The sequence below is a fragment of the Lepidochelys olivacea genome (assembly GCF_965140295.1).
Source record: "Lepidochelys olivacea isolate rLepOli2 genome assembly, chromosome: 4".
Classification (NCBI taxonomy): Eukaryota; Metazoa; Chordata; order Testudines; family Cheloniidae; genus Lepidochelys; species Lepidochelys olivacea.
In genome coordinates, this window is record NC_140414.1 from 141,476,979 (window position 1) to 141,489,902 (window position 12,924).

Here is a 12,924-nt window from a genome sequence, read left to right on the forward strand (position 1 = left end):
TGCAGGCTCTGAGGTGGGGCTGTTGGATGCCCACATTTACATGCCTTCATTCAGCAGTAGGAGGAGAGTAAAGAGAGGAGAAACTTTATGCAGACACTAGCATCCAGTGGTACAAGTAAGGTGGTCTGGTCCGGTCCGCTGTACCAGTAAGATATTTATAGCCAGTACGGCATACCGGAAAGACGCAGGAGGAGCAGAATGTGGGGCCACCTGGCGGCTGTACCACCCCCAGCCCTTCCACACAGCTGTGTGCCTGCATCTCCTCTCCGGGGTCCGTACAGCAGCGCCACCAGAGGACAGGGGTGGGGTCGGTACAGCCGTGCCAGAGGAGCTGCCAGTGTGGGGCTGCCTGGTGGCCCCACGTTCTGCTCCTTTTGCTGCTGTGGTTCCCAGGAGCAGAATGTGCAGCTCCTCTGGCATGGCTGTACCACCCCAACCCTGTACAGACCCCCCGGACAGGAGACTCGGGCATGCAGCTGTGTGGAGGGGCTGGGGGCAGTACAGCCGCACCAGAGGAGCTGCACGTTCTGCTCCTTTCGCCGCTGCTGTTCCCGGGAGAGCCCTGCGGTTCACAGGGGGAGGTCACGTACACCCCCCTCCCCACCCCCTTTAGCTTTTACTGACAAGAAGTGAATTCTACTTCCATCACTGCTAGCACCACTTGTTGTATTCTGGGGCCTAATCCTGTGAGGTGCTGAGCAGCTTGAACTCGCATTGTGAGTATCAAGTGAGGCCTCACCAGTGCTAAATAGAGCAGAACAGTGCCCTCCCATGTCTTGCATACGACACTCCCGTTGATATATCCCAGAATGACATTTTGCCTTTTTCACAACAGCATCACATTCATTGTTGACTCATATTCAAGTTGTTGGGAACACTGGGGCATGGCCACTAGGTAACTCGAGGGGATGGAAGACCACAAGTGTCGATGAAGCCCCCTCGCACTAGGCCCCGGTGTCCTTGGCCCCCCCCTCCTGCCTGGAGGCACGCGCAGCAGCTCTGTGTGCTAGGCCAAAGTGTCCTTGGCCCCCCCCCCCGCCTGGAGGCACACACAGCAGTTATGCTGAGAATCTGCAACAGTATGTTGCAGAGTCAGACTGCCTGAAACTAAGCAAGGCCAAACAGGGGAGATATGGAAGAACAATGCTGAATAAAGCAGCTTTATGTATAGTTTAACAAATGATACAAAGAATCAGGGAACTAGCTGGGAACTGGATTGGCTGGCTATATGGATACTTGGAGCAGCTTGCTATTGGATAAATATGCTGGGAAAAAGGATGTATAAAAGCCTGTATAACTTCCTGCTCTGTTGTGCAGGATTTGAGATTTTATTCTCCCTGTACCTTTTTGCAGCTGCAAATAAACTTTTCTGCTTCTCCACCCCGTTGTGATTATTGGGTGTAGCACACCGGGTAACGAACCACTCAAGCTGTTGTTCAGCCTCTCGGCACTGGGTGCCGGCAACAGCTTTTGGCGTCCCTGGGTGGGCGACGAGGCTGCAATTTAGCCTTGCCCGGACCCCTCCTGGAGGTCGAGGATTGCGGCGAGAACCGACGCCCAGCGCGCACCGGTGAGTTCATCGGGAGCCTCGGAGGAGACGCGATTTGATCGACCCCAGAGGGCACAACGGTGCAACGCACTCATATAGTGGAGAAGCTGTTGTGGACCACGGTGAAGAACCAGTCCCTTAGACGTGGGGGAGGAGCAGCTGCAGGGCCACGGTGAAGAACCGGTCCCTTGGATCAGGTAGGATCCTTTTAAAATCCGGATTATATGCTCTGTTGGAACCTGGAGACGCCCAGAGTTACCCTGTAGGTATGGGACAGGGACAGAGCTCAGAGGTTAGGGCACGGTGTACGCCCCTAGAGTGCATTCTAGCAAACTGGAAGGTATTTGGTGCGGATCCGATGACTAAGAGCCAATTAAAACGATTCTGTACAGTTGACTGGCCTCAATATCAACTAGAGGACCAGGAGTGGTGGCCACCAGGAGGGTCAATTAATTACAACACGACCCTCCAATTAGTTTTGTTTTGTCAGTGAATGGGTAAATGAAATGAACATATGTATGCGCATTTGTTTCTGACTTTATGTACTCGACCAGATATTTTACAGCGCTGTAATCTGACTCCAACTGGTTTGGTAGCAGCTAATGTTAGTCCCCAGACCCCCACCCCTACTGTAATGGCAGAGCCGGTGTCCCCTTCGGCCCCCACACCCCCACCGTATAAGGGTAGGATGCCTCGGGTTACAGAGATTGCCCCCTCGGTGGGACTCTATCCTTTGCTTACCGAGACGGTTGTGGCTTGCCCAGGGGCAGATGGACGTCAGGCTACCACTATGCAAGTTTACACCCATGTGCCATTCAATCCAATAGACTTAGCAGCTTTTAAAACACAGGCTGGGGAATTCTCAACGAACGCAAGCAGGTTTATTTCAGTCTTTGAGGGGTGCCTCAGTAGTCACAAGCCGATTGAGACGACTGTAATATCCTCCTGAGAACCCTGTTGTCTGAGGTGGAGAGGGATCAGGTTACAGCTAAGGCAAGGGGAGCGTCAGCTTTCAAGAAAAAGAAAGGAATCTATCTGTCAAGTTCCTCTCCAAATAATTGTGAGCGGCTCAGGGCATTTCTGGGTATGGCAGGCTTTTGCAGGATATGGATCCCAGAGTTTGGACTGTGGGCTAAACCCCTGTACGACTGTGTAAAAGGAGCAGATCATGACCCCTTCTATTGGACCCCAGAGGCTGACAGGGCATTTAAAATCCTAAAAAGAAAATTGATGGAAGCCCCAGCTCTGGGCCTGCCAGATCTCTCTAAGCCGTTTCAGTTGTATGTACATGAACGAAGGGGGGTGGCCCTAGGAGTGCTTACACAGCTGTTAGGAGCATGGAAGCGTCCTGTGGCTTATTTTTCTAAGCAATTGGATCAGGTTGCAAAGGATTGGCCGGCATGTTTACGGGCGGTCGCAGCTACTGCCCTATTGCTTAAGGAAGCGGAGAAGCTAACATTGGGAGGGGTTATGCAAATCTATACTCCCCATATGGTCTGAGCCTTATTGGATGCAAAGGGAGGGCTTTGGCTCACCCAGGCTCGGATTGCTCGGTACCAGGCTAAGCTGTTAGAGAACTCTGAAGTCACCCTACAGCCTTGCCCCTCCCTTAACCCAGCCACTCTCTTGCCAGAAACAGAGGAACAGAAACATGACTGTTTAGAGATCATAAATGTCCAGTACTCCAGCCGTCCGGATTTAAAGGATGTACCTCTCCCAAATGCAGATTATGAGTGGTACACTGATGGTAGCAGTACTGTAATAGATGGGCAAAGGAGGGCGGGTTATGCTGTTGTGACCCTCCATGACACTGTGGAAGCTGAAGGTTTGCCTGCTGGGACCTCTGCCCAGCTTGCCGAACTAATAGCCCTGACCCGTGCACTTGAACTGTCAAAAGGAAAGCGGGTCAACATTTTTACTGATTCAACGTATGCTTTTGGTGTGCTGCATGCTCATGCTGGCAGGGAAACACTTATCCAGCTAATGGGAAAATACTTTATCACTTCCGGACTCCGACCCCTGGCTGCCCAGGTACAAGCGGACTGCTTAGTCTGCCAAAAGAATAACCCCCGACCAGGACATCCTGTGCCACCAGCTGCCCTAGAATCCACTCCGGGCCCCGGACAAGGGTGGCAAATAGACTTTACTGAGTTTCCCCGGACTCAAGGGTTCAAATATCTCCTTGTTATAGTGGATCGGTTCAGCGGATGGCCAGAAGCCTTCCCATGCCGTAACTGCACTGCCAGGACAGTGGCCCTCAAGTTTGTTAAGGAGATCATTCCTCGCTTTGGACTCCCCCTGTGGATGGAATCTGACAACGGGACACACTTCACGTCAAAAATCATTCAAAGCATCTCACATGCCTTACAGATCCCCTGGAAACTCCATACGCCCTGGAGACCGCAAGCCAGTGGGGTAGTGGAGCGTACCAATCAGACCCTTAAACGGCATCTCTCAAAAGTGTGCCAAGAAGCCTCACTGCAATGGCCTAATGCTTTGCCCCTCGTCCTACTCCGTATCCGCGTTCTCCCAAAGGGTAGATTAGGGCTCAGTCCCTTTGAAATTATGTTTGAAAGGGCATGGCCTATGAATGGCACCCCGGTTCTGTCAGGGGAATGGGAGTTGGGTAATGTTTTTTTTGTCACAGTATATGTGTTCCCTGTCTGCTGTTCTTTTGTCTCTTCACAGGTATACCAAGGATTCCCAGCCTCTCCCCTTGGACTCTCCTGTCCACTCCTTACAGCCCAGTGACTCTGTGCTTGTTCGCACCTGGAAAGACGAGCCTCTCCAGGAAAAGTGGAAAGGACCCTATACCGTCCTGCTGATCTCCCATACAGTGGCAAAGATCGAGGGACACAAGAACTGGATCCATCACTCTCGTCTGAAGGCAGTACCTGCCCCCTCGTCAGCAGAACAGTGGACTGTCCAACCTGCTGACTCCTCATCTAGTGACGATCTCGGGCTAAAGCTACTGTTTAAAAGACACAAATAGCGGGCTGGGGTTTGTCGTCTTGGCTTGGTGGTTTATTTAGCCTGCTATTGCAATTTCTCTTTCCTGTATTGCTTGTATTACTGGTATTATGCTGTGCGGTATCATGTGTCAGGGCCCTTTTGCAAAAGTTAATAAGTCATTCTCTTCAGGGCTATCACAAAGTGCTTATGCAAAGTCATACTGTAAAAAAATAAGTAGCCCAAGTGAGAAAACTCAGAGCCAAGGCTGTTGAGTGTTCTCAAAGGGGGGAGTTGTTGGGAACACTGGGGCATGGCCACTAGGTAACTCGAGGGGATGGAAGACCACAAGTGTCGATGAAGCCCCCTCGCACTAGGCCCCTGTGTCCTTGGCCCCCCCCCCCCTGCCTGGAGGCACTCGCAGCAGCTCTGTGTGCTAGGCCAAAGAGTCCTTGCCCCCCCCCCCCCCCGCCTGGAGGCACACACAGCAGTTATGCTGAGAATCTGCAACAGTATGTTGCAGAGTCAGACTGCCTGAAACTAAGCAAGGCCAAACAGGGGAGATATGGAAGAACAATGCTGAATAAAGCAGCTTTATGTATAGTTTAACAAATGATACAAAGAATCAGGGAACTAGCTGGGAACTGGATTGGCTGGCTATATGGATACTTGGAGCAGCTTGCTATTGGATAAATATGCTGGGAAAAAGGATGTATAAAAGCCTGTGTAACTTCCTGCTCTGTTGTGCAAGATTTGAGATTTTATTCTCCCTGTACCTTTTTGCAGCTGCAAATAAACTTTTCTGCTTCTCCACCCCGTTGTGATTATTGGGTGTAGCACACCGGGTAACGAACCACTCAAGCTGTTGTTCAGCCTCTCGGCACTGGGTGCCGGCAACAAAGTTGTGGTCCACTATAATTCCCAGATCCTCTTTCAGCAGTACTACTGCCTAGCCAGTTTTCCTGATTTTGTAGGTGTGCGTTTTAGTTATTGTTTCTTTTTTGTTGTCTTACTACACCGGAGAGGAAGGAGTTAATGGAGGCCTCAGGGGCCGGCCATGCTCTGTCTCAGGAGTAGTGGAGGAACGGTGACTATATTTCCCAAAGGGAAAACGGGACACCACACGGGGCTTGCCCGACCCTCCCCTGCCCCCCAACATTCCTCTGTGCCCCACTTTTTTGGCAAAACTGTGTTTTTGTCTTGTTTGCTCTTGTCAACTGATGATCAGTTGGCAAGAGCAATGGGACAAATGCCCAGTTTTGCCAAAAAATCGAGATACCTGGGACAGGGCTTAAAAAGAGGACTGTCCCGGCCAAAATGGGACACATGGTCACCCTATGTGGAGGTGAGTCCTCCAAGCAGCCAGTTGGAGGGAGGCTGCACGGAGCAGCCAATCAGGGCCCAGCGGGCTCACATAAGAGAGCTGCAAAGCAAAGCAGGATCAGTGGCTGCGGGGTCCTCAGGGAATGAGGACTGTGTCCCTGAGAGACTAGGAAGTACCTTGGACAGACCCGCTGCTAGCAGGACTAGGGGAGTGTGAGGGAGCTCCTAGCTGGCTCAAGGCCCTGAGAAGAGGGCGGAGAAGGTGCTGGGGCCATGGGGAAGTGGCCCAGGGAACTGAAGCAGCCCAGACAGAAATTAGAGGTGCAGCAAGTGGCTGCTATCTACAGAGGACCTGGAGTAGTGGGCGGGCCTGGGTCCCTGCTCTCGTCCCTTATTCGTCACTGGGAAGTGGCTGGATTATAGAACTGGGAGATACTCCTACCCCCCCACCCTCCCCCGAAGTGGGAAAACACAGATGGTGGCATGGCTGGAAAGTTGAGTCTTGAAGAGGTCTTCTGCGGTTCTTGGACTGAGGGGGGGAGTCTGCAGGCGGAAAAGGCAGCGGGATAGGCACCACCAGGAGAGGGTGCAACAGCTGAGAGCTAATCCATGAGCCAGTCAGCAGGAGGTGCCGCTCTCGGGCGTGAACTCCATCACTCAAAGAATCGTACTTTTCACCTGTCTTCAGGCAATTTCACTGTGTTGGTTTCAGACCAATTTATCCAGATCATTTTAAATTCTACTCCTGTCCTCAATAGTGCTTGTAGCCCCTCTCAGCTTGGTGCAATCTGCAAATTTGATAAGTGTACACTCTGCTCTATCGTCCAAGTCATTAATATTGAATAGTACCAGACCCAGGACAGACCCCTGTGCTCTCCCTCTTGATATATCCTCCTGCACTGATAGCAAACAGTTTAACTCTTTGAGTATGGGTTTTAGAACCAGTTGTTCAGCCAACTTTCAGTAATTTCATTTAAACCACATTTCCCTAGTTGGCTTATGAGACTGTCATGGAGAACTGTGTCAAAAGCCTTAATAAAATTGAGAGACAAGATGGATGAGCTAATTTCTTTTATTGGACCAATTTCTGTTGGTGAACAAGAGCTTGTGTAGCTTGAAAATGTGTCTCACCAGCAGAAGTTGGTCCAATAATTACCTCACCCACTTTGTATCTCTAATGTCCTGGGACCAAACGGCTACAACAACATTACTAAAATCAAGATAGCACATCTACTGCTTCCCCCTTTCCACTAGGCCAGGAACTCTGTTAAAAAAGGAAATTAGGTTGGTCTGGCATGATTCGTGCTTGAGAAATCCATGTTGGCTAATGCTTATATCTCCCCATTATTCTCTAGGTGCTTACAAATTGGTTGTTGAATAATTTCTTCCAGTATCTCTCCAGGTATCAAAGTTAGGCTGATTGGTCTATAATTCCTCAGGTCCTCTTTGCTCCCATATTAAAAGATAGGTAATGTGTTTGCCCTGCCTTCTCCAGTCCTTTGAGTTCTCAAAGATAATTGCCAATGATTCTGAGACTACTTCTGCTAGTTTAAGTACCCAAGGATGCATTTCATCAGGCTCTTCCAACTTGAATACATCTAAATATTCTTTAACTTGTTTTTTCCCTATTTTGGCTTGCATTGCTTCCCTCTTGTTAATATTAACAATGTAACGTTAATATTATTACATCTAGAAATGGACAATGTAGGTCGCACTTATAAGGTGGAATCCTGGAATGCAGTGATTCTGAACAGGACTTAGGGTAATGACAGATAACTGAACATGAGCACTCCGTGTGTTGCTGTAGCTAGGAAGGTACATATATGTGTAAGCAGGGGAATATCAAGTAGGAGTAGGGAGGTGGTATTCCTCTGTGTACAGCGTTGGTGAGACTACTACTGGAAATTTGTGTCCAGTTCTGGTGTCCATGCTTCAAAAATGATATGGAAAAAATGGAAAGATTTCAGAAAAGAGCTATAAGATCAATTCCAGATCTGGAAAACATGCCTTATGCTAAGAGATTAAAGCAGCTCAGTCTATTTAGTTTATCCAAGAGAAGGTTAAGAGGTGACTTGATCAGTCTGTAAGTACCTACATAGGGAAGAGATTTCAGGTAGCAGATGGCCCTTTAATCTAGGAGAAAAAGGCATAACAAGATCCAATGGCTGGAAGCTGAAGCTAGACCAATTCACGCTAGAAATAAGGTGCAAATTTTAACAGTGAGGGTAATTTACCATTGGAATGACTTACCAAGGGGCATGGTGGATTCTCTATCACATGAAGCCTTGAAATCAAGGCTAGATAATTTTCTAGAAGATCTGCCATAGTTCAAACAGAAGCTATGGGCTTGGTGCAGGAATTACTGGCTGAGATTGTCTGGCCTGTGTTATGCAGGAGGTCAGACTGGGTGGTCATAATGGTCCCTTTTGGCCTTAAATTACCTTTAAATATATACATTCAAACAAGGGAAACATGAAGCTACCGTCATGCCTGTTTGCTGGCATAGGGTCACATCTATCCCTGACTCACACTGTGCAAAGGCCATTGAGCTTTGTGGTGTTACATGAGATCTAGATGATAAATTATTAATACAATCACATGGGGTGCTTTAAAGTGCTTTAAAGTCAGATAAACAATGATTGGAGCCCTGTCCCAGGGTGCTTACAACAGCTTGATTCTGCAGCCCTCACTCACGCTGTGAAGCACTGAAGTCATTGGGACTGCTTGCTGGAGTGGGTGCTACTCAGTATAAGGCAGGGTTGCAGAACCAGGCCATAATTAAATGTAACACGACAAGAGAAGGCTGCCTGGAGAGGCAATGTGGTCTAGTGATTAGAGCATTGCCCTGGGAGTTGGGTGACCTGGGTTCTATTCCTGGCTCTGCTGCTAACTTGCTAGGCCTCTGTTGTTATGTGATTCTGTAACCCATGTGCCTAATAGGCAGATATCTCTTTAAGAGACCCATTGGAGAGAGGTAGGAGTGAGTTGTGTCTAGGTCACTGTTGCTAGGCAGATTTAGCACTCCACATCCAGAAGCTTCTGGAATTGGGTGTGGTAGTTTTGGGTCTGCTCCACTAGGTTCCCTGTGGCTGGGGTCAGACCCCATGAGGGTCAGCAGTCAGGGCAGCTGCTTTGCAGAAGGCCATGTGCCCTGTGTGGGCTGGGAGACGCTGAGCCCAGGAGAAGGAAGCAGGCTGGTGTCCCTAAGGCTGAAGCATTTTGCAGCAGGGTTTGCTTTAAATCTATACACATAGCTGAGTGGTTGGTTAATCAGTTCGCTGACTGGCTGGCAGTGATTTCAGCACAGGAAGAGTCTGCCTGGATTCCAACTGAAGATTCCTACAAGCAAGCGGAGGAAAGATGGTTCAGACTGCTCATTGTGTTTCTGTGGGGATGGAACTGTTCAGATTTTAATCTGTTTTCTTTATTTATGTTTATGTATAACTGAAGGTAATGTCTGTGGATTATAAAATAGCCATGTTGTGCTGTAAAAATTAGATTGTTTCTTTATCGTAAGATTTTATAAAGTTATTTAATTAAATTCATTTCTTTCGTTCCTTTTGGGACTTGAATGGGGGAGGTTGACCCTGTGCAATCCTTGCTGAGTATCCTTAGAGATTGAACTATGGGTCTCCAGCTACTCTTCTATGGGAGTTGGGGTTTTTTAGCCCACCCAAAGGTTACAATTCTACTACACCTCGCTCAACAGGATTTCGTTTGGGGTCTTGAGGCATTACACTAAGACAAATAATTCTACTGCAGAGAAGACACTAAATGGTGGGGGCAGAAAGAGGGCTACATTGCATGAGAGCAGCTTAAATATTTGTCTTGCCATGGAACTTGCAATCGAGCCACGCTGTTGTAAGGGAGAATTCAGTCCCCTTTGCCACAGCGAAGCCACTTTCCTCAGTAGCATTCGTGAGACAGCTGCATCTTGCTAGTTCCCCTTTGGGATTTTTAAAATTTTCAATTAATTTAATGCATCAGCATTTGGGGACTGAAGGTCTGGGCGAGGTTAGCCTATCACATGTGACAAGAGAAGTGATACTAAGTGGTGTTAGCAAAACTCATTGTCCCTCCCACAGTGACAGGCATTTACTCTGTGTTACGTTGCATCCACTGCCAGCATTTGTTACTGGGCCCTGGTCTACACTAGGAGTTTAGGTTGAATTTAGCAGCGTTAAATCGATGTAAACCTGCACCCGTCCACATGATGAAGCCCTTTTTTTCGACTTAAAGGGCTCTTAAAATCGATTTCCTTAATCCACCTCTGACAAGTGGATTAGCGCTTAAATCGGCCTTGCCGGGTCGAATTTGGGGTACTGTGGACGCAATTAGACGGTATTGGCCTCCGGGAGCTATCCCAGAGTGCTCTATTGTGACCGCTCTGGACAGCACTCTCAACTTAGATGCACTGGCCAGGTAGACAGGAAAAGGCCTGGGAACTTTTGAATTTCAGTTTTCTGTTTGCATGGTCACCTGCAGCTTGCCACGCTGGCCAGAGCTCATCAGCAGAGGTGACCATGATGGAGTCCCAGAATCGCAAAAGAGCTCCAGCGTGGACCGAATGGGAGCTACGGGATGTGATCGCTGTATGGGGAGAGGAATCCGTGCTATCAGAACTCCATTCCAGTTTTTGAAATGCCAGAACATTTGTCAAAATCTCCCAGGGCATGAAGGACAGAGGCCATAACAGGGACCCGAAGCAATGCTGCGTGAAACTTAAGGAGCTGAGGCAAGCCTACCAGAAAACCAGAGAGGCAAACGGCCACTCCGGGTCAGAGCCCCAAACATGCCGCTTCTATGATGAGCTGCATGCCATTTCAGGGGGTTCAGCCACCACTACCCCAGTCGTGTTGTTTGACTCCTTCGATGGAGATGGAGGCAACACAGAAGCAGGTTTTGGGGACGAGGAAGATGATAGCTCACAGCAAGCAAGCGGAGAAACCGGTTTTCCTGACAGCCAGGAACTGTTTCTCACTCTGGACCTGGGGGCAGTCCCCCCCGGACCGACCCAAGGCTGCCTCCTGGACCTGCCAGGCGGAGAAGGGACCTCCTGGTGAGTGTACCTTTTAAAATACTATACATGGTTTAAAAGCAAGCATGTTTAATGATTAATTTGCCCTGGTATTTGCCGCTCTCCTGGATGTACTCCCAAAGCCTTTGCAAAAGGTTTCTGGGGAGGGCAGCCTTATTCCACCCACCATGGTAGGACGCTTTACCACACCGGGCCAGTAGCACGTACTCGGGAATCATTGTAGAGCAAAGCATTGCAGTGTACATTTGCTGGCATTCAAATAACATTCGTTTTTTATCTCTCTGTGTTATCCTCAGGAGAGTGATATCATTCATGGTCACCTGGTTGAAATAGGGTGCTTTTCTTAAGGGGACATGCAGAGGTGCCAGTTCCTCCTGGGCTGTTTGCCTGTGGCTGAACAGAAATGTTCCCTGCTGTTAGCCGGGGGGGGGGGGGGGGGTGAGGGGCTAGCCACGTGGTTGGGGGGAGGCAAAATGCGATCTTGGAATGAAAAAACATGTGCTGTGTATGTAATGTTAACAGCAAGGTTTACCGTGAAAGAGTGTAGCCATTGTTCTAGAAAATGTCTTTTTAAATACCATTGCCTCTTTTTTTTCCTCCACCAGCTGCATGTGTTTCAATAATCACAGGATCTTCTTCTTCCCAGAGGCTGGTGAAGATTAGAAGGCGAAAAAATGCACTCGTGATTAAATGTTCTCTGAACTCATGGTGTCCTCCTACACTGACATAGCACAGATGAGTGCGTGGAGGCAGACAATGTCAGAGTGCAGGAAAGCACAATATGACCGGGAGGAGAGATGGCGGGCTGAAGAGAGGGCTGAAGCTCAAATGTGGTGGCAGCGTGATGAGAGGAGGCAGGATTCAATGCTGAGGCTGCTGGAAGATCAAACCAATATGCTCCAGCGTATGGTTGAGCTGCAGGAAAGGCAGCAGGAGCACAGACCGCCGCTACAGCCCTTGTGTAACCAACTGCCCTCCTCCCCAAGTTCCATAGCCTCCTCACCCAGACGCCCAAGAACGCGGTGGGGGGCCTCTGGCCACCCGGCCACTCCACCACAGAGGATTGCCCAAGCAACAGAAGGCTGGCATTCAATAAGTTTTAAAGTTTTAAACTTTTAAAGTGCTGTGTGGCCTTGTCCTTCCCTCCTCCACCACCCCTCCTAGTGTTTCTCTCCTCCACCATCCCTCCTGGGCTACCTTGGTAGTTATCCCCCTATTTGTGTGATGAATGAATAAAGAATGCATGAAGGTGAAGCAACAATGACTTTATTGCCTCTGACAGCGGTGATCGAAGGGAGGAGGGGAGGGTGGTTAGCTTACAGGGAAGTAGAGTGAACCAAGGGGTGGTGGGTTTCATCATGGAGAAACAAAGAGAACTTTCACACCGTAGCCTATCCAGTCATGAAACTGGTTTTCAAAGCTTCTCTGTTGCGCACTGCACCCTCCTGTGCTCTTCTAACTGCCCTGGTGTCTGGCTGTGCGAAACCAGCAGCCAGGCAATTTGCCTCAACCTCCCCCCCCGCCATAAACGTCTCCCCCTTACTCTCACAGATATTATGGAGCGTGCAGCAAGCAGTAATAACAGTGGGAATATTGGTTTTGCTGAGGTCTAAGTGAGTCAGTAAACTGCACCAGCGCGCTTTTAAACGTCCAAATGCACATTCTACCACCATTCTGCACTTGCTCAGCCTGTAGTTGAACAGCTCCTGACTACTGTCCAGGCTGCCTGTGTATGGCTTCATGAGCCATGGCATTAAGGGGTAGGCTGGGTCCCCAAGGATACATATAGGCATTTCAATGTCCCCAATGATTATTTTCTGGTCTGGGAATAAAGTCCCTTCCTGCAGCTTTTGAAACAGACCAGAGTTCCTGAAGATGCGAGCGTCATGTACCTTTCCCCGGCCATCCCACGTTGATGTTGGTGAAATGTCCCTTGTGATCCACCAGTGCTTGCAGCACTATTGAAAAGTACCCCTTGCGGTTTATGTACTCGCCGGCTTGGTGCTCTGGTGCCAAGATAGGGATATGGATTCTGTCTATGGCCCCACCACAGTTAGGGAATCCC

General features: G+C 49.2%; 2 long non-coding RNA genes across 2 annotated transcripts; both read left to right on the forward strand.

Moving 5' to 3' along the window:
• Positions 1-870: 870 nt before the first annotated feature.
• On the forward strand, positions 871-5,311 carry LOC311519868. Its single transcript, XR_014711401.1, has 2 exons — positions 871-1,746; positions 4,238-5,311. It is a non-coding gene; the product is annotated as an uncharacterized lncRNA (long non-coding RNA).
• A 3,734-nt stretch (positions 5,312-9,045) lies between these two features.
• Positions 9,046-12,065, forward strand: LOC311519213. The gene is made up of 3 exons (XR_014711227.1): positions 9,046-9,271; positions 10,307-10,880; positions 11,465-12,065. It is a non-coding gene; the product is annotated as an uncharacterized lncRNA (long non-coding RNA).
• Positions 12,066-12,924: the final 859 nt, after the last annotated feature.